Source organism: Neofelis nebulosa, chromosome 3 (assembly GCF_028018385.1).
Source record: "Neofelis nebulosa isolate mNeoNeb1 chromosome 3, mNeoNeb1.pri, whole genome shotgun sequence".
Taxonomy (NCBI): domain Eukaryota; kingdom Metazoa; phylum Chordata; class Mammalia; order Carnivora; family Felidae; genus Neofelis; species Neofelis nebulosa.
The window spans coordinates 13,863,248-13,890,291 of NC_080784.1; the positions used below are offsets into that span (position 1 = coordinate 13,863,248).

The 27,044-nt window shown below is 37.8% G+C and overlaps 1 protein-coding gene across 1 annotated transcript in view; it reads left to right on the plus strand.

Moving 5' to 3' along the window:
* TENM3 (teneurin transmembrane protein 3) overlaps nt 1-27,044 on the plus strand; it is a 2,564,262-nt gene that overhangs the window by 1,679,323 nt on the left and 857,895 nt on the right. The window contains exon 9 of the mRNA XM_058719934.1: nt 18,831-18,910. The gene's annotated coding sequence lies outside the window, so the exon portion shown is untranslated. The remainder of the gene's footprint in view (nt 1-18,830; nt 18,911-27,044) is intronic.

Here is a 27,044-nt window from a genome sequence, read left to right on the forward strand (position 1 = left end):
AAGTATATTGCCTCATTTTCAGTTTTTTTCCTTCATTCCATTCCACACATCCCAAATTATTCAGTTTCCAACTTACATTGCCACTGGAAGTGACGCATCTCCTACGGCCTGGTTAGCTGTTAGAGGAACATGTGAAGCCAGAAAGCTAAGCCAGGCAGTATACAAATATATCAAAAGTTGAGATCGTAAAGCCATAGTAATTATTTTAGACTAGTGAAGACAGAGTATTTCAATAACAAATGGAAGTTTAGAGATAACAACTGTAGTTGTATCTATAGAGATTTTAGCTTTTAGAAAAACTGAAGTCTTTGTTCAATGTCAAGTGACTTTATTATTTATCTGACCTTTAAATACAGACCTCCTGCCCATCATTTCTTCTCTGTAATGAAAGTAACATACTATACCATAAAAATACAATAAAGGAGAGTGAAAGTTATGAACGTAAGTACCAAAATAGTCACGCGTAACAGTTGCCAAAGAAAAATAAGAAGGAAAACTTGCTTCTAAGAACCTCGCGCATTTCTCTCCCATTTAGAGAAATGTATCTGAGTAGCAGGGTAGGTAGGAGACCCGGCCTGGGGCAATGAACAGAGAACTAAAATTAAAACCTTTCATCTCAGGGTGACTAGGTGGCTCAGTTGGTTAAGCATCTGACTTGGTTTCAGCTCAGGTCATGATCTCACCGTTCATGGGTTCGAGCCCTGCATTGGGGCTGTGCAGTCAGCACAGAGCCTCCCTGAGATTCTCTGTCTCCTTCTCTCTGCCCCTCCTCTGCTCTCTCTGTCTCTCAAAATAAATAAACTTTAAAAAAATTAAAAACCTCTCATCTCGTAGGATATAATCCATTTAATGAAGACCTCATAGACTTTTATGATATGATATACCTGATCTCCTCAAGGAACCTATCTCCATAAACTCAGTGGAGTTTTGCAATTTGCAGACAAATATCTAAAATACGCTATTTTCTGATTCCAATCAAAGTCCTTTGTTTTATAGTAACTTACACTTCTAAGATGCCAGACTAGAACTATTTGTAAAATTCTTGAAGCTATATTGGGTTATATGTACTTCAGCCATGCTTTACGAAAATATAAATGATCCCCTAACATTTGCAACCTAATCGAAATTCATTCCATTATGGCAATCTCAAAACACGTTTGTTAATTTTGTTAATTATATCACTGTTGTTGACTTTCTCAGCTCAGTTTCACTTTTGGTGAAGAGATACTTATGACATTTAGTGTTTAATGTCATTAGTTGTCCCCCCCCACCCCCACCACCGACTAAGGAAGGGAATATTGTTCGTTAATTTTGCATCTCACAGGAGTCAATGCAGGATATGGACGTACGTGTTGACTGTGCACATGCTAAAAAGTCATGTTGGGAAGAAGGAACTGCGGTTTGAAAGGAGAGAAAGTACACTGGGGAAAATGGTCCAGGAAGGTTAAGAGGGGGCTCTCTGGCAGATTGCTTTGCCCAGCATGTTGTAATATCTCTTCCCAAAGCATATTGGCAAACTACACTGAGCAATCTTGATAAAGGAGATTTAATTAAAATGCTCTAAGCATAAGATCTCTGCCTTCTTACTACAGAAGGCTTTGTCAAAAAAATTTTATTACAAACCTAGCAGGATTTTGTAAATGTTTTATTCACTTTTTGCCATCCCACTGATTACTTTACGGCTGGAAGTATAACACAACCCGTGGGTTCTTAATAAGGGCTTTTAAAAATCACAGCATGTTCTTCAGTCCCTCAGTACGGGGTGAATGTGGCATCAGGGACACAAATATCATTACCTTGATAAATTACTGACGGCATCATGATTATGGAAATCGTCATCGACTGATCATCAGTCACAATTTATTTCAAATCAATGTCTACAATTTGTAGCCTGGATGGAAGTTTTATCAAAACCCCTCTGGCGTCGTCCGGTTCTGCCTAGCGAACTTCCTCCTAAGATGACAGCTTTGTCATGCATCATCTGCTGTTCATGAATGGAACCAGTCAGTGATTCCATGGCCTCAAGCAATCCAAATTAGTCAGAAGAACATTGGGCTACCACACACGTATAGACAAACTCGTTCAGAAAGGCAGCTTAATTTAAGAACCAGCGAATGTGCCCAACTACAGAATCCCTCCCTAGACAGTTTCCCATTTTTCCCCCTTTCCAATTGGCAATAAATGGTAATGTTTGCCTTTACAGTGCTGTTAAATTGCAAATAAATTGTTGCAGAATCATGACATCATAGGCATATACATCTTGAAAACAATCTCTGTAAAGGAAGCATAATTTGCGTGTCTTTGAGAAGTAGGGTTTCATTATTCTCTTTCTAACACGTTTAACACTTCTAGTGATTTAAGGCCCGGGAGGGCCCAATGATCAATCCCTGTGGTACCTTTATATATTTACCAATTTTTTAAGTTAGTCATCATTTATTGAGTATCACAAAATGGCCGTGCGTCTCCAAAAGGTTGCCTTCTCTGAATGACATTGTAGATGGTAGATTGTATTTCTGCGAGGACGGAGATTTGATTTGAATATAAGAAAGGCAGTTTTTTGTTTTGTTTTGTTTTGCTTTGCTTTTTTTTTTAATTTTTTTTATTTTGTTAAGACCTGTCTTTTTTAGTTTTGCATCTTTACCAGGCAACTAGAATAATTCGTTGAGTATAGACTTTGGTTTGGATAGGCAGGCCGACATGGAGAAATACAACAGAAAATAAACACAGGAGCACGGAGTTCAGTTTTGCTTTGTGAGGGAACACTGATAACAATGTTTTTTTGGGGGAGAAAAAAAAAGTAATGTCTGTATAAATTGGCCAATGGAAGTAGGTTGAAATAAAATGTGTTTAACTTGTCGTGTTACTCTACACTGTATGCTTTCTTTGTGTTTTAGAAAATGTTTGGTATTAGTAACATGACCCTTTATAGTTTTACTTTCAAAATATTCCATATAATTAGACACCTAAGAGATGGCTTTGCATAAAGATAAGATCACTAGTTCAAGGTTAAGAGTGACATGTACTTCTCTAAACTTGTATAGCAATTCTCGTAAAGCCAAAATGGGTAAAATTAAAAATGAATACTGTTAAAGATGTATCACTTATTAAGCATCCGGTATGATTCAAGCATCCTGCTAAATGTCCTAAGTATGTTATTTTTCTGTAACTCTCACAAGAACCCTGCAGAGGTTGGTTTAGCCTCACTTTTCAAATGAGGAAAGTGAATCACAAATGCCTGGGGTTACAGGAAGTGTAGGAAGCAGATCAGTTTGATCTTAAGGTCATCGTTCTTCAGCTTTGCAAATCTCCTCGGAATATAGTAGCGAGGATACAGAATCTAGTTAAATTTTGCTTTCAGAATCTTTATGTGTCTGGCATTTATGGGGGGTTTCCCATATAAATAGATGCATATGAATTGCTATGGAGAAAGAAAGAAAAAGGGGGAAGACAGATGGACAGAGAAAGCAGGAAGGAAAAAGAGAAAAAGAAAGAAAGAAAGAAAGAAAGAAAGAAAGAAAGAAAGAAAGAAAGAAAAAAAGAAAGAAGCAGACAGACATGGTCTCAGACCTTAAGAAATCTACAGTTAGGGGCACCTGGGTGGCTCAGTCGGTTATGTGTCCGACTTCGGCTCAGGTCATGATCTTGCGGTCCGTGAGTTCGAGCCCCGCATCGAGCTCTGTGCTGACAGCTCAGAACCTGGAGCCTGTTTCAGATTCTGTGTCTCCCTCTCTCTCTGACCCTCCCCCGTTCGTGCTGTGTCTCTCTCTGTCTCAAAAATAAATAAACGTTAAAAAAATTAAAAAAAAAAAAAACAGAGAAATCTATAGTTAACCCTACCTCAATGTTCTCCTTCCTTCTAAAGAACATGAATTTCCCAAGGGAAATGAGGACAGTGGACAAATTTTCATGGCCAACAATAATATACCAAAACCTGTAAGTCAGCCTAAATCAAGGCTGAGGGTGTTCCCTGGCTTCATCAGCCAAACCTCCTCTCCTTTCTAAGTGTCCTAGCTCTGTCAACAACACCATCATCTTCCTAATCAACCTCTTTTGTGACTTTATTGTTGTCTGTGTTTCCATTTTTATCCATTCTGTCCATTCTCCATGCTTATACATTGGGGATAAACACAAACGTTTTTCTAAAAAATGTGTAAGTGTTCCCACTGATAGCATATGATGGTCCCTCCAGCTGACACTTCTGTGATGACTTCCTAGTGTGGCATGAGGTCTGGGTCACAGTTCTATCAGAATGTCTGGAGCAGGCTGATCTTCCTGGACAGCCAGGCATACTGACTGTCTCTGGTGTCTTTATCTTAAATCTGAGGCCTCTGCTCTGTACACGCCAGAGCAAGTTAGCTCTTAGCAACAAGGATGATGAAGTAGATAGATATTTGCGGCACAGTCAGTACTGGACAGAGCGCAGGGAAGTGCCATATCGGTCATGAAGTTAGATAGACTTGGGTCTTGGCTACTTCCATTACTTACTAGCTGTATAACCTTAGGGAAGTAAGTGTATTCATTTGACAAATAATAATTGATCACACGCTCTATACCGAGTCATTTTCTAGAGATACAATGGTGACCCAACAGACATGACCTTTGACACAGTGGTATTTGCTATGAGTGGAAGGCAATAGACATAGGCAAGTCAACAACAAAATAAGATTATTTCACGCACAAGTAGGGGCTATTTAAAGAAAAATAAGAGTGATGGGATAGAAAATGTGGTGAGGAAATGGGAAACACTGAATTTAGAATAGAAAGGTCCCATAGAGGAGAAATGTTTGAGCATGGTCATGGGGGTCTTCCAGGAAAAGATCAAGGGGCACAATGTGTAGGTCAGAGGAGCAGTAAATGTAAATATGGAAGAGATGAAAGAAGGCCAGTGGGGTGGATGATGGAGGAGGAGGGAAGGTTTAGTGGAAGCTGAGATCTCATCAACAGTCCTTCTAAGTCTTGGAGGGGATTGGATTTGTATTCAGGCATGATGGAAAAACCATCAGCAGGGTTGAAGCAGAGGCATGGCTTGATGTGATTTCACTGGAACAGTATGGCTCTGTCTGCTTTTAGAAGGATGGATGGAAACAATGGGCCCAGTTAGGCAGTAGTAGTAAGAGTCCTCTTCTCAAGCCAGCCTATCATACCAAGAGCAGAAACAGACGCCAGTCATTCTGATTGCTTGGTATATACAACTACTTTGGAATATCTTAAGTATTTATTTTTATTATTATTTATAACATGATTCACTAGAATTATTTAATTGGGACATATATCTTAATATTGCAATAAACTAGATTTAGATTGTTCACAAAGTCAGCCCAAATACTTTGGAAGATTTCTGTGGTTTACTCTCTGCCTTACTCTTCCTTGGGAGAGGTTGTAGTAAAATTTGAGGGGTGAGGATCTTGTTTTTTGGCAATAAACTGGCTGTTTCCAAATGACACTGATAAGACAGATCAGATGCTGGGTAACACTTTGATTTTGTTTAAATTTATTTATTTGTTTTGAGAGAGAGTGAGAGAACAAGCAGGGGAGGGGCAGAGCAAGAGGGAAAGAGAGAATCCCACGCAGGCTCCACATTCAGCTCAGAGCCCGACATGGGACTCAATCTCATGAACTGCAAGATCATACCCTGAGTCAGAATCAAGAGTTGGATGCTTACCTGACTGAGCCACCCAGGCACCCCACACTTTGTCTATTCTAGAAACCACTGTTGTATCAGTGACTATTTATCAAGTGCCTCCATACCGTGCAATGGTATTCTGTGCTCAGAATGCGGGAGACACATAGGCGATAGAAAGACATACAAGGTCTATGCCCGCTCATGTGGAGCTTGAAATCTCACACGGAACCTGTGTGCATTAGTCCAACAGGTAACTGTAGCCAACAGTGCATGCCTTGATCCAAAGCACCACTAGAGGACTAAGTGAGGAAAGCCAAGAAATGGACAAAGGGAACACCTTGAGTAGTGAACACCTTGAGAAAATAACAGGAAACGAAGGAAGCATAGAGTCTTTTCAAAGGCAATTGAGTTGTCTGGAGCAGAGAATTCACATGGCCCACCACATTATAAGGGAATAGTGGGAAATGAGGCCAGAAAAGAAAATTGGAACCAGATTTGTAGAGGGGGCTTAATGCCTGGCCAAGGAATGTGGACTTTGTTCTGTTGGTATTGAACAGCTATAGAAGGATTTTAAGCAAAGGAGAGACATGACGGAAAGGTATTTGGGAAGATTAGTCTGACGGCCATCTGCAGGAAGACTGGAGGGGGATAGACCAGGAGGCAGATGCTGTCGGTGATCTGGAGATGAGTGGGCTTTTGATTTGGTTGGTTCTAGGTTTTCAAAGTAGAATAATGTTATGAATGTGTCAAAAATCCCCCTCGTTTGTGCTTAGACTGTGTTAATTCTCCAACGATGAGCTGGTTTTTATCAAGAAGTGTTCTTTTTATATATAACTACAATGAATATTCCCCTTCTAGAAAAATTATTTGCCTTTTCTCCATTCTTTTCTTGATTAATAGTGACAAGCTAACTAAGAACTGACAAGGAAATAGTAAAGGAGTAGGAAATTATGAAAACAAGTGAATGTTTTGCTAAGGAAATGTTTATTACTGTGGTTCTCATCATTATGAGTTAATTACAGGCTCTCAACAAATATCCCATTGTGAACTCAGAGGTGCAATACGTTTTATTTGAAAAAGTGAAATAGCGATTTCCTTTCCAGTATTCAGTTGTGTTTCCTGCTATTTTAAGACTACTCAGTGGTACCAATATACTTTGACAACCAATTATCCCAGCATGCCTTTGCCGTGTATCTTAACTACGATGCTTTTTAAATACTTGAATCGCAACAACAGAATTCTATCTTAATTGATCAGATGTGCATCTAGAGTTGTCTGAACACTATTTGTGTATTATCTGAATAACTTAACTGACTTACAGGAGCAGAAAGAAAAAAAAAAAACACCTGTTAGAATAAGACATACTTCCTTTAAAGTGAATATTTATTTATTCATCTTCCCCTAGTCTTGCTTTTCTCTAATATCTTGACTCTTGAGTAAGGGATGACACATAGTCCCTGAGTTCTGGCCATATTGAAGAAAAAAATGAACCATAGACCATCTCTGGGAGTTCGTAATCTGATTTACTGAGGCCAGTAGCTTTCTGCTCCTTACAGTTACAGGAGTTCCAAACCTCAGAGTTTGCCCATATCCACTTATTCTGGCAAACTTGGTTCCAAGAATAGCATGGTACACATTCTGCGAGCGAAAGGTGACTTTACAGAGTAAGAATTCTCCCTGTGCATGTTGCCCTCGCTCCTGTTAACTACAATTCATTGTTTAAAAGCTGATGTCTGTGATTGATTCAGGCACGGGGCCATTGCTTAATTTACTTTGGTTTGATTTTTTTTTTTTTTTCCTTCACCCTCCCAGTTGGCTTCTCCAGGGGAGGAAAGTCAGACAGTAGTTACTGCTTTGGAAAGAAAAGATAAGTTGAGCACTTTGGAATGCATTTTTCGAACACTCCTTCGCCAAGTGTTACATGACTGTGTCAAATTTCTTTAGACTTTGATAATGAGAAACAGACAATTCCATAGAAAATACAACCAAGAGATTTGCAGTAATAGAGGATTTCAGAAATACACATGGTTCTAAATGGCACTAAGATTATGTGCTTTAGAGTTCTGAATCTTTTATTTTTTCCATGTTTGAGTAGGTACTATGGTTGATTATCAGGTCGAAGAAGGGCAGAGGGCCTGCCTGCTGATTATAAATGTGCATGTGTGTAAAATTTTCACACATAATATAATATTTCAAAGTTATTTTTATGGAGGCTCAGGGGGTCCCAGAACTTAAACAAAACTGCTGATCATTGGCTCCAAGAAATACTTAGAAGGAATCATAGCTTTTTTTTTTCTTTTTCTTTTTCTTTTTTTTTTTTTTTTTTTTTTTACATCCTATAGCATCATTTGCAGACTTTTGGGCTACAGATCACACAATGTTTATTTATTCAGCTGGCTTTGGAGATTTGAGTAATATTTGGAGACACACAAGTCTTTGCCTTGCTTAATAAAAAGTATACTCAGAGGTAAAAGCTACAGCATTTTTATATACAAAAGGTTCTCACAAGCAGCGGTTGAGATTGACAACAATGTAATTTTAAAATTAAAAAGAAAGTAAACAATCCAGAAAAAAGTTCATCCAGCATCGTCTTTCTTGAGCAATCTTTAGCAGACCTTACGTCGTTAGATGTTACGTGCTCTAACGCTTGAAAGTACATTATTATCTATCACAAGAACACTGTAAACAATACTTACATTATTCTACTATGATCATCTCCAGCAAACAAGACCTGGTTCACCTTCTAAGAATAATCATTTAGCAGAATATGTATAATTTTGTTGGTATTAGTAGAGATTTATGTCACAGAGTCAACTCATTCTTTTCTATGAAAGAAGGCGGAATAAATATTTTATAGCTACGGCTTTTGAGGAACATTCTGCCTTTCCATCTTGAGGCAGACTTTCAACGTATATGCCAATCAGAAGTCTTTAACGAATGTAAAATGCATCTTGTCTACTTGTCTTTGAAAAATATAAGGATATCAAGATGCACCTAAAATATTCATTACGTGGAGCTGGAACTTGCTGAGGGTTTCAGCCACTGTTTATTTATTCAGGTTTTCTTTCTTTTTTCTTTCTTCCAGGCCCCTAATAATTCCTAAATCTGTGATTTGTCAAAAAGTGTTTATAATATAGCCACACAACTAAATTCATTGATGGCATTTAACATCACAGTTCTATTTGGTTAATTTAACAATGGTTTAATGGAAGAATATATTTTGCACCATGAATCATTTCCTTTTCTGTTGCTCCTCTTCCTCTCTCTCTCTCTCTCTCTCTCTCTCTCTCTCTCTCTCTTTCTCTCTCTCTCTTTCTCTCTCTCTCTTTCTCTCTCTCTCTCTCTCCCCCTTAAACCTACCTGTCCCTATCAGTTAAGTAAAACAATGAAATGATCTTTTCAATGAGTTTCTCTGTTAGCATCTGATTAATATACAGGAATTTCATTGACAGTATGAAGACTACTTTGCACAGTTTTACCACTGATATTTATATTTTGCTGTGAGCCTCTGTGAAAAGCGTGCCCATAAATTGAATCCGTGACCCACTCTTCTGATCCATGCTTCTCTCTCCAATATTGATTTATCTTTGTTTTGGGTGAAAATGATTACATTTTAAGTTAATTTTTAAGACTTTTTCATGTTATTTGAGAAGGTGTTTAAAAGTAGAGTCCCCTCGGGGCACCTGGGTGGCTCAGTCGGTTAAGCGTCCGACTTCGGCTCAGCTCATGATCTCATGGTTCATGTGTTCGAGCCCAGCATCAGGCTCTATGCTGACAGCTCAGAGCCTAGAGCCTGCTTTGGATTCTGTGTCTCCCTTTCTCTCTGCCCCTCCTCTGTTCATGTTCGTTCTCTCTCTCTCTCTCTCTCAAAAATAAACATTAAAAAAAATTTTTTTAAGCAGAGTCCTTTAAAATAATTCTTTAGAGAGAAAGTGGATTTTTAATTCAGTTTTTAAAAGATCAGGGCAATGTCCTTTAATGACACAAACTCCCTTATATGCACACATATACTTCTCTGTAAATACTAGACTGGGAAAAACTGCCTGTAAAAGAGCTTAGGATCATAGAAGACCAGAAACTAATGTTATTTTTCCCTATACTACTATATTTCTTATGAAGTGCAGGAAAACACTTAAATTTCCAGTAAATCATTTTATTTTATCCGATGATGCACTAAAAAAATACTTTTGGGGTGACTGGGTGGCTCAGTCAGCCAAGCATCTAACTCTTGATTTCTGCTCAGGTCATGATCTCACAGTCATGAAATCCAGCCCCGTGTTATGATCTGCACCGGACATGAAACCTGCTTAAGATTCTCTCTCTCTTTCCCTCTGCCCCTTCCTTACTAGCTCTCTCTTCTCTCTCTAAAAAAAAAAAAAAAAAAAAAAAAAAATTCAATTTCCCTTTTCCATCTTTTTTAAAAAATAGTATCAGTGTTTTCTTTTTGTCACCCCAATATGAGCTTCTTTCAAACTTCATAAACAGAAATCCCTCCCTGCAAAAAAAACATTAAACTTAAAATTAATATTAAAAAAACAAAATATATGCCAGGCTTTGTCATACATCAAACTGTTGTGAGAAGTAAATCAAAAAGGGGGCAAATTGAAAGATTTTGGGGGGACCTTATGATGTGCTAGGTACTATCGTACATAGCTTTTTACATGTTTTCTCAATTAAAATGGAATTAAAAAGATGTGGGTTTTTTTTGAATTTTTGCTTCATTATATTATATTACATATATAACTGCAATATATATATATATATATATATATATATATATATATATATATATAATTTTTTATTATTGCTACCTGATTATTTTGATGACTGAATTACCATATCCAGTTTGGAGCAATAGACCTGTTTCCAGAGGAATAAAACATAAGAAATATGAAAAGAAACCCAAATAATTTAGTTTATTTTTAAAATAGTATGTTTCATAAGAAGTAAAGACTATCTCAGGTCCCTTTCAAGTGATCAGTAGGAATAAGTACAATCACACACAAAAGAAATTTAGCTCAGATATCAGGGAGAATGTTTGTGTGAATAATGTGTTTCAGAAATATGTCATGAAAAATGTTGGTATGTTTTTGGCATTTTTATGGAAAACCATACAACTGTATTTATGGGCTGATTTAGATACATTATTGCCTATTTAGCTTTTTTTTTAAATACTACTTTAACCCTGGTTCTGTATTTTTAGAAGCCGAAAAGAATGGAGGTCAGAAAAAATTAACCATTCAGCTAAAAATATTAATTTCACCAATGCAAAGATGGAACTAAATTTCTTCTATGACAGTGTTTATTCCTTTGTTTGATGCTTTATCTTTTTAGCTGAACATTCATACTTCCTCAAAGAACTGTAAGCAATGCATTTTTAACAAAATCACAATGACTCTGTTACTTTCATGAAGATTTATTAATACTGACTACTAAATAAAAATGACACAGACACAGTAAATATCATGCATAAAAAGCATAAAGAAATGCTACATTGGTTGGAGGACAAATAGGAAACATAATTTACATTCCAAGTAGAAAATGAATTTCTAGTAACGTTAGGCAAAAACAAATTATGGGGAAAATGCTAATGGTTCTCATGATACCTGGATAAGAAGGCAAAATTGAAACAAATTATAGCTCTCTGTGACGTATAAACAAGGCTGACCCAGGGCAAGACTGCCTGCCCTTGACATTGTTCCTCAGGTACCTAGCCCCCCCCCCCCCCCCCCGCCCCTGGGGTTTTCTCCTGGATCCAGGCACCTACAAGTAGCTGGTCACAAACAAGAATTGTTATTTTAAGTCCCTGCTCATAAAACTTTTTCTGTCCTGACTTCGATCTTTTCATGAGGCAGTGCTTCTCAAACCTTTGACCATGGTTCACTTAAGGATTTATATATCTCAATCTATTCCTACTTTTCAGAGGAAAAAGACCCCATCATTTAAAAAAAATGTATAGATTTTTTATTACTATAAAAAACAGTGACAAAATAACAGTTAACATATTTGTTATGTTAGGCACAAAATAGCAGTTAACATATTACCAACACAGCAGTTAAGCGACAAAGCAAATGATGAACAAATATAAAATCAAATAGTAATGTTACAAAAACGTTAACTCACACATATTTGTCTGCAATCAAGACCAATTCAAAACAGTAGCACTAATGTCATGCCCCTTCCCAGATTTCAGGAATTCTAACAATTTTCATGTGAAAATGAACAGCAGGAACCATTGCAGCCATTGCAGGGCTCCCAAGCATTGAGTTGCAGTCAGATGTCTCTGTGGAATACTAATTTACACTTTTCAGTTAATTCTGGTAACATGCTAATATTAGTTTATGAGTAGTACCTTCTAGCAACTCAGCAAATACTAGTGAGTATCCATTAGTCTGTATGAAATTGCATATTATTCAACTGTAGGAGTCAAAGATGAGTTTTCTGTCCATCAACTGAACTTTGAAGTTCTACAGAAGTCCATAGGGCATGCTTTGAGCTTTAGGGCCCCAACACCAGCTCACTGATAATGAGCTGATAAGAGTTTGAGGCTTTCCCAGACAGAGATTACATTTTCACCCTTGTTCTCTTGGGTGCTAATGACTATGAAGCTGAAAACCCCAGGCTACCAAAAAAGAGAGAGAGAGAGAGAGAGAGAGAGAGAGAAAAGAGAGAAAGCTGTATCTTCATAAGCCACAGAGATATGTCTGACCTTGAAAAAAACATCTTGTCATCAGGCCCTTATTAGACGACAAACTGGGGAACCAGTGCAGGGAACAATTGAAGTTAACGGCGATAGAGTCTATGGCCAAATCGGCCAAGGTATTGATCAGGATCAGATAAAATTAAGGGAGGTCTGGTAGGATGAACATGTATCAAGAATGACTCAAGATGGTGGCTAAGCCGCCTTTATGGGGTTGAAGGCTGAGATTCTAGAGCCTTACGTTCCAGATGGGACATCTGGAGATTCTTGACCTGTAGCTCTCTGTGCTTAAGTTGCTCCGACTCATTTAGGTCGGTGTTTTTCAGAAGGTATCATTCTTTTCCTGAGATTTCGAATTATCAATGCCAAAGTATTGGGCTACATCTTCCATTTATTGTTCTCCATTGTTCTACCGCGAGTTGATTCTATGACTCAATTAGGGCTCTGAAGACATCTACTAGTCTGAACATGTCCAACCATCTGTACACAGTAATTTAAAGTGTGTTCTAATGTGAAATTACTATTTTTTGTCCTATTGTAACTTCCAATTACATTATTCAGGTACTACCAGAGTCGATTTACACACATCTTTCATACTTATGTGGAGCTTACAGATGGGAAAATGATTTAATAAATTTCACCTGAGCTATAAAGTAGGCTGTGTTGGCTGTTGATTAGCAATGTGTTTGGATATCAGCTTGGAGCCCGGGATTTAGATCTTACTTACTGTTGTCAGTAGTTATTCCATTGATAAATGTTTAAAGGAAAGATTTGTCTTGAGCATTATAGATTTTCTTTATTTCCAGGGAAGCCAAGGACAAATGTTAATGTAGTTATTGGTTCTTTTTCCTTCCTTCTTCTTCCCCTTCTTTCTTTTTTTTTGTTGTTCTTGATGATGATGGCTTTGAAGGAGACAAGGGGGTCAAGAAGACATAAAATGCATTATTTGGAGTAGGTTTTAGACAGTCTAGATGTTCTGATGAAAATTCTAGTTTAGTTGACCCTGAATGCCCTTTGTGTTTGATCTTGGACACCCTGACAGTAACATCATCCACATGCTTACACAGAAGATGGTAAAAATAAGGGGTTGAAGCCTTGCTAAAGCACTTTCCTCATTGATAAAATTGGCAGTGACCTTAATCAGTGACTCTCTAAGCTTTTTAGCACTGACAGAAATAACCATTTCTTTCCACTCTGTCTATTTTCATCATAGACACTTTTTTTCCTGTGATCTTCAGATATGATACATGTCCCTAGGTTGGTAGAGCTTTAGAAATCTGCTGCTTTACTCTTCTTTTTGTATTATGATTCTTATCAGAATCCTCCCAAATATATATTTAAGGAGACTTGATTGGAAAAACCTCAGAATGTCAAAAAAGTGTGTCAATAAGCATAAAAATTCATAAGTTTAGTGCCACTTAAAATAATCAGTTTGTTTACCACTATTTATAAACCTGCACAGAATATGTATTGCTCTAAGTTACATGCGATATATCTACTTTTTTAAATCCAGAGATTTTGATCATTTTCTAAATATTTGCAAGGCATATAAAATTGCTGAAAGCTGGAAATAGTTTTTGCAAGAGTAAAGTTAATAGTAAATGATTATTTTAATTCACTTGATATTTGGAAACCATAATCTTGATTACGTGGCTAACCTCAGTAGCACCCTTAAGTAATTACTCCCCATAAATTAACATGCTATTTCTATCTTCTGTAATTTTCAAGAAATTGAGTCTGTTAACTCTAACCTATAGCTAAGTCACCCAAGTCACGGTCAATCTAGAAGTTTCTAACACCCTCATGATTAACTCTACTGTGATCAGGTGTATGTCAGTCTACTTCATAATTTGGATGCACTGAACAATCACACCAACTATTCCACTACTGAGTTATTTATTTTGTAGATGCTCTCTTGGGTTGTCTTTTGGCATATAATTGTACTTAACAAGAATCCTATAATTTCAAGAGAATGAAAACTCACTGAAACTACATATTTACAATTGATAACTTCAGGAATGCATATTTTTTTAAGTGATTTATGCTGACCTGTGAATCACAGAAAGGTTAAGTCCTGAATCATTGCATAAGGTTCAAGATCCCTTTGATAGAGAGGCTGCTTTTCAGGAGAGGGAACTATGCTTCACCAGTGATAATAAGTGCTGTGACTATATAAGTAAATAAAAAATATATTCTCCAAAATTGGAGCACTGAAGGACAGATACTATCAGTTTATCAAGGTTAAACAATTACAACGAAAACCTATTGTGTTTATCTCAATATTGACAGGCCTCTGAATGATAATGTTTTATTATGACGTTTGAGTAAATAAAAATAACGTGCTGAAAAAATCAGTGGTACTATCATCAATATTAAAAACATAGGTATTTGTATTTTCTAGAAGTCATAGCAACCGCAAACAGTAAAATCTCCTTAAAACATAGTTGGCCAGTATCTCTCTCTGATTATGCTGGCCACTGACTACAAGAGCCAGTGTTACCCTTTGGGCATAACAAAGGCCTCTCTACGAAAAAGGAAAGTAACAGAGGTTATCCACAGTGCTACTCAGGGACGCAACGAGTTAGGTACAGAAGTGCAGACAAGAGGCATCATGGTCTAGTAGAGAAAGAATGTGCCTCAGATTCAACGAAATTGGGCTTCAAATCTGGAAAAGCATCACCTACTTCATAGACCTGTGGTGGGGATGAAGCACATCACGTGTGCACAACATCTCCCAGTGCCTGACAACATACACCACATGCGCATGAGTTCATTTCCTTCTTTGCTACCCATCACTCTCTATACAATTGTTCTTGAGTAACAGAAGGTCAGGTCTAGAGACAAACAGTCAATTGTCAGCTAGAATACTAATTGTATTTAAAAGCGTCTTTGTTGGGGCGCCTGGGTGGCGCAGTCGGTTAAGCGTCCGACTTCAGCCAGGTCACGATCTCGCGGTCCGTGAGTTCGAGCCCCGCGTCAGGCTCTGGGCTGATGGCTCGGAGCCTGGAGCCTGTTTCCGATTCTGTGTCTCCCTCTCTCTCTGCCCCTCCCCCATTCATGCTCTGTCTCTCTCTGTCCCAAAAATAAAAAAAAAAATTAAAAAAAAAAATAAAAGCGTCTTTGCGGGGCACCTGGGTGGCTCAGTCCAGTAGGCATCAGACTTCGGCTCATGTCATGATCTCGTGGTTCATGGGTTCGAGCCCCGCATCAGGATCTGTGCTGACAACTCAGAGCCCAGAGCCTGCTTCGGCTTCTGTCTCCCTGTCTCTACCCCTTCCCAGTTCTCTCTCTCTCTCTCTCTCTCTCTCTCTCTCTCTCAAAAATAAATAAACATTAAAAAAAAAAAACCTAAAAGTGTCTTGGTAACATGCTCATTTAGAAGTTTATTTAGGCCGGCCACCATGTTTGTTTTTGTTGACTGTTGGATATAGTATCTGTCTAATACGGTGCCAGGGATATAGCTGATGTACGATAAATATTTCTTGAATGAATAAATAAATGGGCACCATGGACTTTTCTTATAGAAGTGATATTTGATAATATGACTAGATTCTCGGGCCAGCAGACACCATGCACAAAGCCAATAAGATAACTAGAAAAGCGTATTTGATCAGCACAGCTATAGAATTAGGCCCACACATTTCCATGTGGAAACACATCTAAGTTTCTTCAATTGGAAATCCAAACCCAGCGGCCCATAGCTTCTCCCACATGCAGTGGAACTAACGGCTTCCTCCCCCAACCATTTCCAACAGTCAAGTGAAAAGCAGACAGAGATGCTCCAGGGCCAAACTACTTGTGCTGATTTGTGAAACCCAAGGGCTTGACTCCAGAAAGCAAATATGGGTCTGTGTTGCCATGCTCCTTTAACTACAGTCTTTAGGGTCATCGATAACCAATGAATCCCTAAACCTAATCTTAGGACTTGGCTTGTCCTCACCCTGATCTTCTGCCATGACACTGTGTACCACCTCCCCCCCCCCACCCCGGCTCTCTTTGAGACCTCTGAAGAAACAGAGTATCAGCTAGTTGGGTGGTGAAGCGTAATCCATGTATCTGTACGTTCCGCAACATAAAAACTCCAATTTTTCATGAAGTTGGAGACGATAAGGTAATGTAACAGGAATCCACTTCCTACTTGTCCCAGCTCAGTATGCTCTGGCATGCCCCACGAGGTCACCCGTAGTATGGGACTTGAACCTTATTTGGAGAATTGTGTAGAAACCAAGAAAATTAGTGAACAGTAGTTCCCACTCCGACCAGGAGAAAAAGCCGTGATCAGCAATGGCTTTGTGAAGACTGACCTTTGGCAAATTCCTTAAATTTTCTCAGGTTCAGTTGCCTCATCTGTAATATTCAGATGAAAATTGTGCTTGCCTTCTAAGGTTGTTATGGAGATTAAATGAGCTAATACTCACGAAGCACTTAGTACTAACACACTCAATAAGCATGAACTCATCACTCAGCAACTGTCTCTAGCATTCCATGTTCAGACAGAGCCAAGTGGTGGCGACAAGTCACCTTGCTGGGGGAGGAAAAATTACCTGCAGGGCCCCCTATCTACTGAATTTAATCATTTGCAGAGACCCTTGATGCGCTAAGAAATAAGAGTGGCATGTTGTGGAAATAACTACCTACCAGAATACATTAGGCCCTCCTTCAAGGTGATCTGCAAAATATGTAACAACTGGCATGGCTCAGGCACAAATACAGACACTGGCTGTAAAATTTGGTGCTGACGGGGGCGCCTGGGTGGCTCGGTCTGTTAAGCGTTCGACTTCGGCTCAGGTCATGATCTCACAGTTCGTGAGTTCGAGCCCCGTGTCGGGCTCTGTGCTGACAGCTCAGAGCCTGGAGCCTGCTTCACATTCTGTGTCTCCCTCTCTCTCTGCCCCTTCCCTGCTCATGCTGTGTCTCTCTCTGTCTCAAAAATAAATAAACATTAAAAAAAAATTTAAAAAAAAATTTGGTGCTGATGTTTATATGCAATGGCCAAATATTAGGTCAGCTTTCATCGACCCAGGATTTTCAACATCAACCATGAATACCTTGCACCTCACCAAGTGAATAAGCAAAAGAAATAAACCACTCTTTAGTATTCGCCCTGATTCAACTTCAAAGCGTCCCACTCTTGAGCATAACCTCCTCCGTAAAATTTTTCTCTGTCATCTTTCCTGATGCCAGGCTCTTGTGAACCTCCTGCTTCCTCTCTGCTCACTCCCTCACTTACCTTTTCCTTTCTGGTACATGTAACTGAGTCTGTCCCTATCGCTCCCTCTTTATGCTCTCTCTTGCTGGGTGATCGTTGCTTTATGATCACTTCTCTTGAGACTTGTCATTTTTTAACTCTGACTTTTGGACCTCACTGGTTCCTCAGCTAGAGATTTCCCAAAGAAACCTCTGTTGCTCACACGTATGTTAATAGTCTTTTGTATTGGCTTGTCCTGATGGGCTGAGAGCTTCACGAGGGCTGGGCTGTCCTGTTTCTTATTCACAGCCGAAACCTTGAGTTTCTCTAGTGCCTGGCTCCTTGCAAGTGACAACCTCTAGCCCCAGAGTTTCACACTGATTCCAAATCTTCTGGAAATGTTCTCCAATGAAACTGAAATGCATTCCGCTCCCCATGCCCCCTTTTCCATTACGTTCAAACTCCATAGTTGGTCATTTTGTCCCGGATTGCCCTCCCCATCCATTCTTCTCATTCCAACTCCTGCCCATCATCTTTAAGAAATCAGACTCTTTCAGGGCACCTGGGTGGCTCTGTCGGTTAGGCATCTGACTCTGATTTCAGCTGGTCTTGTGGTTGCTGAGATCGAGCCCACATCAGGCTCTGATCTGGCAGTGTGGAGCCTACTTGGGATCCTCTCTTTGCCCTTCCCCCCCCTTACACTCCGTCTCCTTCAAAACAAATAAATAAACATTTAAAAGAAATTAGACTCTTTCTTTAGGCTGGCTTAAGACCCACCTCCTCCACAAAGCTTTACTCAATCTCCTTCTTGGAAGTAACCTCTTCTGCCTCCTATGTCCTGTAACATGTGATCTGTTCCTCTTTCGCGGTCCTCACAAATTTGGCACATTTTTTATACGTCTTTATGTACCTGCTTTCACCCCGTGCCAGCTGGTACATGCAAAGATTCTCGGCAATTGTTTGTTTTCATTTTTTTTAACGTTTATTTATTTTTGAGACAGAGACAGAGCACGAACGGGGGAGGGTCAGAGAGAGAGGGAGACACAGAATCTGAAACAGGCTCCAGGCTCTGAGCCGTCAGCACAGAGCCTGACGCGGGGCTTGAACTCACAGACCGCAAGATCGTGACCTGAGCCAAAGTCGGACGCTTAACCGACCGAGCCACCCAGGCGCCCCAGTTGTTTGTTATATGAATGCTTACATGAATGACTTATCTGCTCATAGTTATGCAGATACATACATGTTAGTATAGTTAATACATACAGTTATCATGAAATAAACATAGTATAGCGATTTTTCTATTTGTACTTCTTCTCCAGGTTTATAAGACCAGCACCGTCTTTCTTAGCAACTCTAATGAGCAATCTGATACAAAATTGAAGGAAGATACACCATTTTGGTAAGTAGCATTTAAATTTGAAATCTGATTATAATCAAAATCTAATGTTGCACCTCTACTTTGTGTAGAGTCTTATTTCATAAAAATTTTCAATATTTTGGCATGTGTTCTTGGAGATTAGAAGCACTGATGAGGAAAGCTTTCAAGACAATGGTTATTTATAATAGACACTAGCATACATCCTTTCAATTCTGGTCCAGTCCTGAAGTGACGCCATATATTTATGGAAGGAATCTATATTTTTGTGTAAATGTACTGAGGTATAACATTCAGAAAAGATGTGCAGGTTGTAAGTGCAGAGCTGGATGAATTTACACGACGTGAGCACATCCATAAAACAGGACCCAGTTAAGAAACAGAGTGTTACCAGCACCCCAGTAGATCCCCACAACCCTGTGCCCTTTTTTTTTCACTTTTTTTAATGTTTATTTATTTCTGAGAGAGGCAGAGGAGCGGGGGAGGGGCAGAGAGAGAGGGAGACACAGAAGCCCAAGCAGGCTCCAGGCTCTGAGCTGTCAGCACAGAGCCTGACACGGGGCTCGAACCCACTGACTGTGAGATCATGACCTGAGCCGAAGTCGGTTGTTCAACTGACTGAGCCACCCAGGTGCCCCAACCCTGTGCCCTTTTTAACATTTCCCTCTCCTACCCTTTCCCCATCCCCACCAAAGTTAATTACGCCCATGACTTCCAACACTGCAAATTAGTCTCTCCTCTTTTTTAATGTTATATGAATAAAGGGACTATCTTTTTAAATGACTTAACAATAAAGACAACATTGAAAAAGTGAGCAGGAAGGCCAAGTGATTTTCTATTTATGTAACAGCTGTTTTTCCAGATGATTTGACAGCTAATTGGAGTCACATTGCTTTTATTCTTAAACCCAGCAAATATCACCTGTTTTAATTGTGGGTCACTGCTGATTAAGCACTCCACTAGGGTTTTTCCTCATATTTGTGCTTAATCAATTATAGCCTGCCCAAGATCAGGAAAGGTATTCATCACGTCAAATGTTTACAGCAACTGTCTTTTATAATTAGAGTAAAAGATTTTCTTTTGGCATTGACCGATTAAATTGAAAATTAACATAAGATGAAGATTTTGCACGGTTTCTCAAAGGAACCAAGAAAATAGATAGAGGTACACTTAGATCAGCCAAAGACTTAATGGCACATTTGTTAAAGGCTTTATTGTGTTTAGCATAATAAAAGAGAAATGGAAATCACATGTATTTCTAGAAAGATAACTGCCTTTCCACTTACCTATTCTAGGGAAGGCCTTACTAAGAGACTCCTAATCTCTGTAATTTTTAGGCATCTTCCCGAGAAATAGTAATTAAACCCTCACATTTCAAATGTTTCACTTAATGATTTAGATAGTATCTTATTGATCAAGATCCTGGAGACAAAAATATTAGAGTTTTTATCCAGCCCGAGTTTCCCAAAAAAAAAAAAAAAAAAAAAAAAAAATGGTCACTGTTCAATTTCTTGTATACTGTTATTAAATGTTATGACTTGTCCAACTTAATTAATTTTCATTTTAAGGCAACTGGTGCCATTTTAAATATAATTTCTGTACTCCACATCACCTTTTTTTAACCTTTAGTGTTGTTAATTATCTGCAAATCACAGTGTGATATTTTATCTTGTCCATTATACCTTATTTACCTGTTGTCCAGAGAAATTCTTGATTCGCTCCTAAATTTTAAGGTTACACTCCATTTTAAAGACATCTGTAGTATATATACCTATACCCTTATTTACCTGTATCACCTCAACCCATTCATGAACATGTACTTAATTGTCTTTAATTATGTGCATTTTTCATATAAGAAAACCACGTAAGGTAATATTTCCTAAAAGTCTTACTTATAAAACTCCTCAGTGGTTTTCTACTTATTTTAAAGAATACGTATGTTATAAAGCATTAACAGAGTTGCAAGATTAAAATTGGCATTAAAAATAACAATTCAGCAGTATCTCAACTTTCTTGAGATGTTGAGAATTACACAAATAGGTATTTGGTATATATTCCATTTAGTTATTAATGTGCATAAGTATGAAAAACAAGAATTTCTTTATGTCACAAAGAAAGGGTCAATCCCTAACCACTCTCTCTTACCAGTATATTTCTACCTGGAGATTAGTTTTGCCTCTCCTTGAACTTCATTTAAATGCAGTCATGCAACGTGTGTTTTCTGCTTCTGGCTTCTTGCATTCAACGTAATGCTTTTGAATTTCATCCCTGTTGCTAAGTTTAAAAGTAGTTTGGTTCGCACTTTTTTTTTGTTTTACTCTGAGTAGAATTGTAGTAAATTAATATACTGCTATATCTTTTATCACTTTCTCATTGGGCATTTAGGTTGTTTCCAAGTTTTACACCTTATGAATGAAGCTGTTACAAACATTTCCGTAAAAGCCTTTTGTGGCCGGATGTATTCATTTCTCTTGGGATAACATTAAAGGGTGGATTTCTGGGTCACGGAGCAGGTGTGTTTAACCTTAGAACAAACTGCTCAACAGTTCTTCAAAGTCTGTCCCATCTTACAGTCCCACCGGAAAGTGGGATGCCATTTGTCCCAAATCTTTACCAATATTTGATGTTATTCGTCTTCTGGGTTTTAACTTTTTTGTGATCTTACTGTGGCTTTAATCTGCATTACCTTTGTGATTATTGGTGTAGGCATATTTTTATGTGTTTGTTGGCCATTTATATGTCTCCCTTTTTTGAAGCGTCTATTTGAGTTGTTTGCCCATTAACTGTGTTTGCTTGAGTTGTGGGAGTTTTTACAATATACTTTGGAGAGAAGACTTTTATGAGATTTTGTGTGTAAGGAATCTTTTCACCCAGTCTGTGGCTTGTCTATTTTCTTAACTCTTTTGATAAATAGGTATTTTTGTTTTGATGAATTGTAGTCATTTTTTTTTTCATGGTTAGTGCTTTCTGGGTCCTAAGAAATAGTTGCCAACATCTATTGTGAAAGTGTGAAAATCTAAGTGTGAAAATCTTTATACTTTTGGTCCTTATATTTCGTCCTTATATGATGATCTTGAATTAATTTTTATGCACGGGGGTGTTTGGCTGGCTCAGTCGGTGGAGTGTGCGACTCTTGATCTTGGGGTTGTGGGTTCGAGCCCCTCATTGGGTGTAGAAATTACTTAAAAATAAAATCTTAAAAAAATAAATTTTTGTGCATGGTTTAAGGTAGCGGTTGAGATGCATTCTTTCATATTTTTATGCAATTATTTCAGCACAATCTATTTAAAAAAATAATTCCTTCCCCAAATGAGTAGTTTTGGCACTTTAGCGAAAATCATTTGATCACATCGATCTATTTCTGACCTGTTTATTTCGTTAATTGGTCGCATTATCTCTATACAAATTCCATACTACCTCGAACACCGGACTCTTATAATCAGGTAATGGAAGTCGTCCAACTGTGTTATCCCTTTTTATGAGTGTTTTTAGCTACTTTAGATCCTTTGTATTTCCATTCATATTTTAGCATGAACTAGTAAATTCTTCAAACAAACAAACAAACCAACAACCAACAAAGAAGACAAAAACAAAAAGTCCTGTTGGGATTTTGATTGAGATTGCACTGAGTTCATAGTTCATTGAAGACAAATAACTAAGCTAATAATGTTGAATCTTCCAATCCATGAACATGATAACTCTCTACTTAGTCTTGTTTTTTCATATTTTATGCTTTTCATTGCAGAGCTTTCACATCCTTTTAAAGCTTATGCTTAATTATTGTGCTTTTTTTTTGCTATTATGAACTCCATTTAAAATTTCACATTTCTCATTTCATTGTTTGCTGTCAGTATGCAAAATTACAATTGATTTTTTTACATATTGACTCTGTATCCTACGATCATTCAAACTGACTTACTACTCCTAGTAGTTTTTTCTACAAGCTCCAGTGGATTTTTATGTAAATTGTCATTTTGTCTATGAGTACAGCATTTTACTTCACCTTTTCCAATCTTTATGCCTTTTATGTCATTCTTTTTGCTGTTGTATTACTTTGGGCTACCCCGCACAACATGACATAGAAAGTGAGAACAGACATCTTTGCGTTGTTCCTGATCTCAGAAGCCAAGTGTTCAGTGTTTTAGCACTAAGTATGACATTAACTTTAAGCTTCTTGCAGATGCCTTTTCAGACTAAGGGAGTTTTGTCTGACCCAAGTTTAAGTGTTCTTTATAATGAATACGTGTTGAATTTTGTCAAAAGCATTTCTTCCTGCACATATTGAAATGATTGTACGCTCATTCTTTATTTTCTGGTGGATTAAATTGATCTTTTAAGTGCTAAACCCATCTTGCATTCCTGGGATAAATCCCCATTTGGTTGTGATGTATGATCATTTTATGTAATCCTGGATTTGACTCAATAACATTTTGTTCATAGAACTTACTGAAGTCTATATTCCGAAGGACATTGGTCTCTTCTTGAAATATTTTTGTCGAGTTTTATTATCAGGGTATTGCTGACCTCATTAAATGAGCAGGAAAGTAAAGTATTTCCTCTTCCTGTCTATTCTTAAAGAGCTTGTATAAATTCATTTATCCATAAAATTTTGATAGAATTCACCAGACAGTCCATCTTGGCTTGGAGTGTTCTTAGGGAGGAGGTTTGTAATTACAAATTTAATTCTTTAAGAGATATAGAGTTATTTACATTATTTTACTTTTTATGTTAATTTTGGTAAATTGAGTTTTTCAACATATTTATTTCATATGAGCTGTCAAACATTTTCCAACAAATGTTCATCACATTCCTTCCTTGTACTTTAAATCTCTATTTCATTTGTAGTCATAGTTCCTCTGTCATTCCTGATATTAGTAACTTGTGTTTCTAATATTTTTTTCTTGATCGGTTTTACTGAGGTCCATTAAATTTATTAGTCTTTTCAAAATACCAACTTTTGGATTTGTTAATTTTCTGTCTGTTTTTAGCGTAATTAACTTTAACTTTTAATTTTACTATTTTTTTTCCTTCTTTGGTTTTAATTTGATCTTCTTTTTCCAGATGCCTAAGACGGGAGGTTAGATTATTAAGTTTAACTCATTCTTCTTTTCCTATATAAGTATTATAATGCTGCACACTTCCCTTGAATCATAGCTTTAGCTGCATCCCACAAATTTTTATTCGTGATATTTTCATTGTCACTTAGTTGAAAATACCCTCTGGTTTCCTTTGTGATTTACTCTTTCACTGCACATTATTTAGAAGTATGTTATTTTAGTTCTAAATACTTAGAGGTTTTTCTAGATATCTTATTCTTATTTCTAGTTTAGAGACATACTTTGTGTCTTTAGGGGCATATTTTGTGAGTTTTCCATCTTTTGAGATTTGTTGAGCTGATATCATAAAGTGTATGTTGGTGAATATCCCAAGTGCTATGAAAGTCCCAAGAACTATGTAGTGTGAAATTGCTGGGTGTGGTGTTATATAAATACAAATTTATTCAATTTGGTTGATCATGTGGTTGAAATATTCTTTATCCTAACGTGTGTTTAAATCTGTAAAGTACCGAGAGGTTGGTGCTGGCAATCTCTATTAATGTGGATTTATCAATTTCTCTTTTAATTCTGTCAACATTTATTTCATGCATTATTGAAGCTCTGTTGTTACCTGCATACACATATGCCTGTCATTAAGGTTGTCATAAGTTCCTAATGAATCAATGCTTTTATTTTGGAAATATTCCTCCTTGCTCTACCAACACACCTTATCTTCATGTCTGCTTTGTCTGATAGTGAGAGAGCTTTATTACTTAACTTTTGCCTGTTGTTTACATGGTATGTCTGTCCCTAGTCTTTTACTTCCAGTCGGTCTATCTTGGATGAAGGTGAATTTCTTGATATAATATACACCTAGTTCTTGTATTTTATCTGATATGCCTTATAATTGGAGCGTTCAGTTCATTGCATATAATCATGGACATTTAAATCTACAATTTTGCTACTTATTGTATTGTTTTTTATTCTTCTGTTCTTCATTTCTTTCTTTGTTTTGGGATTAATAAAAAAAATTTTTTTCGGGGCACCTGGGTGGCTCAGTCAGTTAAGCGTCCTACTTCAGCTCAGGTCATGATCTCATGGCTCATGGGTTCAAGCCCCACATCAGGCTCTTTCCTGACAGCTCGGAACGTGGAACCTGCTTTGGATTCTGTGTCTTCCTCTCTCTCTCTGCCCCTCACCCATTTGTGCTCTGTCTCACTCTCTCAAGAATAAAGAAACATAAAAAAATTTTTTTAAAATTTTTTCAGTATCCATTTTAATTCTTTCATTCAGGCTCCTTAAGCTGTGCCTCATATAACTTTTTAAATGTTTGCAATATGCTATCTTTACTTATCACAGTTTACTTGATATGCTTTGAATAACATTTTAAAACATTGTAAAAGTAAAAATTCATTTGAACCTTCATTTTGTGCTGTTTTATCATTATTTTAATTCTATACACATTAAGATACTGCAATGTAATATTATAATTTTGCCTTAACAGGTCAGCTGTTTAGAGAAACTAAGTATATTATGTTGCTAGGGCCACCGTAACAAAGTACCACAAACTGAGTGGCTTCAACAAAATTAATTTATTGTCTCACAGTTCTGGGGGCCAACAAATCCCAGATCAAGGTGCCAGTAGGCCCATGTTCCCTCTGGAGGTGCTGAGAGCTCTGCTTTTGTCTTCTAGATCCTACTGTGACCCATTTGTGGCAGCAAAATTCCAATCTTCACGTGGTGTTCTCCTTGTGTCCACAAGCATGTCTGTGTCCGCATTTCCCGTTTTGGTTTTTTTTTTAATTTAAAAAAAATTTTTTTTTTAATGTTTATTTTTGAGACAGAGAGAGACAGAGCATGAACGGGGTAGGGGCAGAGAGAGAGGGAGACCAGAATCGGAAGCAGGCTCCAGGCTCTGAGCCATCAGCCCAGAGCCCGACTGCGGGGCTCGAACTCACGGACCGCGAGATCATGACCTAAGCTGAAGTCGGACGCTTAACCGACTGAGCCACCCAGGCGCCCCTTCGCATTTCCCGTTTTTATAAGGACATCCGTCTTACTGAAATAGGATCTACCCTAATGATCTCCTTTTTGTTCTTTAAAGAGAGAGAAAGCACGCACGTGTGGGCACACCAGCACAAAAGTAGGGGAGGGGTGGGAGAGAGAGAGAATACTAAGCAAGCTGGATGCCCAGCGCGGAGCCCAACACAGGTCTCGATGTCACAAACCTCGAGATCATAACCTGAGCCGAGATCAAGAGTCAGGCGCTTAACTGATTGAGCCATCCAAGTGCCTCCCCTTAATGATCTCATCTTGACTCGATTGTATCTACAAATAACCTATTTCCAAATACGGTCAAATTCACAAGCGCTGGGGTTTAGGAGCTCAACATATGAATTTGGGGAGATACAATTCAACCCATAATACTAAGAGAAGGAAAAAAAACATGTGTGTGTTTGTGTGTGCGTTTGTGTGTGTGTGTGTGTGCGCACATACATGCGTACATATATGCATACGAATATAATCAAATATAATTATTAAAATTATATAATCTGTCAATATATGTATAGCATGTTATATATATCCCTATATATTTATCACTTTACACGTTCTTCATTCCTTTCCATAGATCAAGTTTCCATCTGGTATCATCTCCCTTTAGCCTGAAGAGATATTTCTGTAGCATTTCTGGCAGTGCAGGTTTGCTCGTGACAAATTTTCTCAGCTTTCATTTATCTGAAAATCTTTATTTTAACCTATTTAAAGGATTTTTTTTCTTGTCTCTCCTTTCCTTTTTTTTTTTTTTTTTTTTAAACTGGACATAGGATTCTGGATTGATAGTTTTTTTTTTTTTTTCTGTAACTTTAAAAGTGTCACTTAATTGTCTGTGGCTTACATTGTTTCTGATCTGAAGTTGGCCATCATTCACATTATTATTTCCTTACAGCAAGATTTCTCAGCTTAGTGCTTCTTATATCATAAGCCACACAATTCTTTGTTTTGGGTGGCTTTCCTGAGCATCATGGGATGGTTAGCAGCATCTCTGGCCCCTACTGGCTAGTTGCCATTAGCACCCCCACAACCACCCCCAGTTGTGAAAATCAAATGTTTCCACAAATTGC